The sequence below is a fragment of the Neoarius graeffei genome, chromosome 26, assembly GCF_027579695.1.
Source record: "Neoarius graeffei isolate fNeoGra1 chromosome 26, fNeoGra1.pri, whole genome shotgun sequence".
In the NCBI taxonomy this organism is placed as follows: domain Eukaryota; kingdom Metazoa; phylum Chordata; class Actinopteri; order Siluriformes; family Ariidae; genus Neoarius; species Neoarius graeffei.
The window spans coordinates 27,759,738-27,765,430 of NC_083594.1; positions in this window are offsets into that span (position 1 = coordinate 27,759,738).

The window sequence follows — 5,693 nt, forward strand, 5'->3', positions numbered from 1 at the left end:
CTTAATATATATTCATGTCAATACATAATTAAGATTAATATTATATTTATTCATAGGCTATGTGGAATTGTGGTGTAGGCTACATATAAAGAAGAAAACAAAACCAGTCATTGAATCAGTGCAATTTATTATTTACATTTATTTATTATATATACAATTTAGCTGACATGCCTGACTGACGACGTGCTGGCTATCCTCACTTGTTGCAGTTGACGTTCATGCACAGCTCACAGCTCGCACGTTCGAACGTAAACATGAACGTAGCGCTTTCAAAATAAAAGTTGCACCATTATATTGCACTCGGAATATGGGGGTTTCCCCGTTTATTTTGTAATTTATAATTGGCCTCACGGGCCGGACAGGGACACACAATGGGCCGGATGTGGCCCGCGGGCCGTAGAATGCCCAGGTCTAGTATAGACAGACTAAAAATGTCAACCTTGAAACTAAAAAGCTGCTTGTGTCAGCCTTAATCCAAAGTCACTATGACTATGCCAGTGCATCATGGTATTCTGGATTAACCAAGAAACATAGGTCTCGGTTACAGATTTCTCAGAACAAAATCATTAGATACCTTTTGAATGCACCGTCAAGGAGCCATGTTGGAGCTGATGAATTTTGCAGGGTCATTGTCATGCAGCAAGACAATGACCCTAAGCACACAAGTCATTCTACCAAAGAATAATAAAGTTGAAGAAGAAATGAAGAAGAATAAAGTTAATGTTTTGGAATGGCCAAGTCAAAGTCCTGACCTTAATCCAATCGAAATGTTGTGGAAGGACCTGAAGTGAGCAGTTCATGTGAGGAAACCCGTCAACGTCCCAGAGTTGAAGCTATTCTGTACAGAGGAATGGGCTCAGATTCCTCCAAACCAGTGTGCAGGACTGATCAACAGTTACTGGAAACATTTAGCTGCAGTTATTGCTGCACAAGGGGGTCATACCAAATACTGAAAGCAAAGGTTCACATACTTTTGCCACTCACAGATGTGTAATATTGGATCATTTTCCTCAATAAATAAATGACCAAGTATAATATTTTTGTATCATTTGTTTAACTGGGTTCTCTTTATCTACTTTTAGGACTTGTGTGAAAATCTGATGATGTTTTAGGTCATATTTATGCAGAAATATAGAAAATTCTAAAGGGTTCACAAACTTTCAAGCACCACTGTACATACTGTAGCTTCCACTGTATCTTAATTATTAATCCAAATTACAGAATGACACTTGATTTTGCTTTGTCTCCACTTCACTAATGTCATGTAGATAATAATAATAATAATAATATAGGTTTTGGCTAGGGTGTTAATCATTATCTATGTTCTCTTAGCAAGCTGGTTTCTTCAGTGATGAAATATATTAGATACCAGATTCTGGTCTAAGTTTTTGATATGAAAAACTGAACTCAACATTTTATTGTCATATTATTATTATTATTATTATTATTATTATTATTATCATGGCTGCATTTAGATTATCCTTCAATCTGCAAAGAACTCTTAGGAGACATTAACCAACAAATTAAGCATTTTAATTGCCCATTTCTAACAATATAATCCTATCAAGGCCCTATTCGGAACTTTTTAAATTACTGTAGCTGAACGTTTGAATTTATTTGATTGAATTATTAACCTATTTAAAGGCATCACATTTTCTCTCTCTGAAAGTTAAATATGAGCAACATTTCCCTCTGTTCTTCATTTCCCAAAAGTGTCACAGCAGTTTCCCCAGACTGGGAATGAATTTATCCTGTTCGATCTTGAAGGGCAATTAGCATATCTAGCCATTTATCGTCTATAAGATTTCCACAGTGTTCCTCAGGACACGATTTTCCTTCCCGCTCATTAGAAGGATTAATATACTTTTCAGAGGAGACCATTTTTAAAGATCCAATAAGACACTGTGCTTTGATCATTTGCATACATTCATACTGCTGATTGAGGAACAGCATCATCTGGTTATTAAGGTTAATGGAACCATCAAACATGTATATACATCATTAAAGATGTTTTTTGCTGGGAGAATGGTGCAATGTTTCTAGTGACAAGTCTGACAACCAGGTATGCCTGAGCCTCTTATAGAATGTGTGTAGGTGTATTACAACAGATAATGGCAGCTCAGCAGTTCAATAACCAGTATTTTAAGAGTTCAAAGCCTGGGACAGTCAGAAATCATGGTTGGATCTTCTAGCAAGGCCTACTCAGATCTAAGTTTGGATTGAGTTCTGTCTCATAAAGTCACTCTGAAGGAAAATGCAGTGTTAAGGGGGCAGGACAGAACCTTACAGACACAGTGTAGCCATTTTACCCCTTTAAGAAGGATGTTTTAATTTTAATTTTGAACTGGTTTGCCATTTTGAAAACATGCATCTAGTCAGTGGGAAAACACTGGGAGTGATGTCATTGAAGTGAAATGTGAGACTTTTTTTTGTAATTTTCTTTTTATTAGTTTTCAGCAGAGAAAAACTACAAAAAAACAACAACAAATAGGAACATACCACCCACTTCTCTAAGACAGGACAATGACAGGAAACAAGTTACATAAGTCATATGATATACGTTTTAGACTATATCAATCAGACCAGCTAATGCCTCAGGTTATTAGGAAGGGTGCTACACATCCAAGCATCCAGTTACAGTGGAATAAGGGCCCCATATTTTAATGTAAATGTCTCGCCTATCTATCAGTCTGTAACATAGTCTTTCATAGGAGGAAATTTTAGCCATTTCGTCAAGCCACTCCTTCAGCGATATACTGTATCTCCTTTAGTTTTCCAGTGTCACAGTACTATCCTGCATCCAGTGATAAGCGCTATCCTGCATCATGAGATCTGGTGAACATTTAGACCAGAGCCTTCCGGCAGTACACCAAATATACAAAGTGTTGGTTGCTGTATAAGTGCAGAGGGCATCACCTTCTTAATAAAGGAAATAATCTTAGACCACAAAGGATCTATCATGAGGCATGAGTACAGCATATGCAAGAGAGTGCCACAGTTGGTGTCACATTTCCAGCACAAGTCAGAGCTTCTAAGTCCTAGCTGTGCCATCTTACTTGGGATCCAATAAGTCCTATTGATAATTTTATACTTAATCAGATGTGTCTGCTTGATACCTTAAACCATGATCCAATAATTTTTCCCCATGTTCCACTCGTTATCTCTTCCCCGATGTCCCTCTCCCAGTATCTCCTAAGGCCATCAAAAGTGGGTGGCTGGGAGCCCCTCAGCAGGTTATAGAAACATGATGTTTTTCTTTTGAAATGCCGATCCTTTTGCACAATGTCCTGTATTTCAGTTCCAGATGTAAGCGGAAGCTGTTTAAGGCACACCAGAATGCAACTCCTCAGCTGTATGTACTTCCAGAAATCCTTACTCAGAAGTTTGTATTTTCCCCTCAATTGTTCAAAAGACATAATATGATCTCCATCAAACAAATCTCCAATATAAACAATTCCCAATTTTGCCCACCTAACCCAGTCAAATGTTTTCTTACCTATTTTAAGAGTTGCATTATGCCATAATGATGCTTTATGTGTAAAAATTAGGGTTTAAGCCCATGATCTTGTGTGAAGTTCCCCATGTCTCCTGTGAGAAAGCAAGGACTGGATTATTGTGAGGGATCACACTATCACTTTGAGTAATGAACACCTGGACAGGGTGAGGATGAGTAAGTTCTTTTTCTATAGACACCCAGACTGCAGTGTGCTCAGCTGCCATAAAAAGTTTAGATAATTGATTGAGACAGAAAGCGTAATGATACCAGGCTATATTGGGGAGGCCCAGGCCCCCGTCCGCGATTGCAGCATAAAATTTTGTCCAATTTACATGTGGTCTTTTACCAGTCCATAAGAAGTTATACACCGCTTCATTATATTTCAATAATACATTGTGCGGTAAGCTTAGCAGTAACATATAACTTATATAATTAATTTTAGGGACTATTACCATCTTTAACATATTAATTTTTCCCAAGAGGGACAATCCCAATTTGGCCCAATTTCATAGAATAAATTATATTTTCTGAATTGGGGGAGGAGGTTGTTTATCATAATATTGTCCAGGCATGGAGTGAGCTTTATACCCAAATATGTTAAGCCAGATGGCTGCCATGTAAATTGCCACCCCTGCCTAACACTAGGTGGAGATAATCTTGAGAGGGGCATTGCCTCAGACTTTGACTAGTTTATTTTGTAGCTGGATACACCTGAAAAAGAGCTGATCAAGGTGAGGATGTGGGGCACTGTTGTTGCTGGACTTTTGGACAATTGCAAAATATCATCCGCGTACGGGAGCAGCTTATGCTCCCTGCCGCCAGCCTTTATACTGACTATATTGTCATTTTGCCTAATAGTGATTGCTAATGGTTCAAGTACTAATGCAAATATTAAAGGGGACAGAGCACAGCCCTGCCTTGTTCCTCCATAGAGCTGAAAATGGGGGGGGGGGGGGGCATTCTACCATTTGTTACCACGGATACCTTAGTCATGGATGCCTTGGTCAAGAAGGCACAGCAACGTCTGCATTTCCTGCATAGGATGAGGAGAGCCCACCTGCCCCTGCCCATCCTCACTACACTCTACAGAAGCACCATAGAGAGCATTCTAACCAGTTGCATCTCTGTGTAGTGTGGAGGCTGCAGTGCCTTTGACTGGAAGAATGTGAGGAGAGTGGTAAGGACAGCAGAGAAAATCATTGGGACTTCTCTCCATTCAGGACACTGCACCAAGGCGTTGCATGTCTCGAGCCAGAAACATCATCAGTGACCCCTCACACCCTCATTATGGACTCTTCTCCCCTCTGGCCTCTGGAAAGAGGTTCCGCAGCATTAGGTGCAGGACCACCAGGTTCTGTAACAGCCTCCCCCCCCCCAAGTCACCAGACTGCTGAACTCCAAACCCAAACACTCATCTCATCTCATTATCTCTAGCCGCTTTATCCTTCTACAGGGTCGCAGGCAAGCTGGAGCCTATCCCAGCTGACTATGGGCGAAAGGCGGGGTACACCCTGGACAAGTCGCCAGGTCATCACAGGGCTGATACATAGACACAGACAACCATTCACACTCACATTCACACCTACGGTCAATTTAGAGTCACCAGTTAACCTAACCTGCATGTCTTTGGACTGTGGGGGAAACCGGAGCACCCGGAGGAAACCCACGCGGACACGGGGAGAACATGCAAACTCCACACAGAAGGGCCCCCGCCGGCCCCGGGGCTCGAACCCAGGACCTTCTTGCTGTGAGGCGACAGCGCTAACCACTACACCACCGTGCCGCCCACCCAAACACTAAACTTCTATTTATAACTTGAACCTTCCAAATTCCACAGGTCATTTTATACTATTGCACTTTATAATATTTTTGCTGCTGCATAATTTAATTTAATACACTTCATGTATATTTCTGTGCGGAGCCAAATTGCAATGAAATTTTGTTCGGTGTACACTTGTTGCATACTGAATGACAATAAAGGTTGTCTAAGCCTACAATGGTGCTTGAAAGTTTGTGAACCCTTTAGAATTTTCTATATTTCTGCATAAATATGACCTAAAACAACATCAGATTTTCACACAAGGCCTAAAAGTAGATGAAGAGAACCCAGTTAAACAAATGAGATAAAAAATTATACTTGGTCATTTATTTATTGAGGAAAATGATCCAATATTATATATCTGTGAGTGGCAAAAGT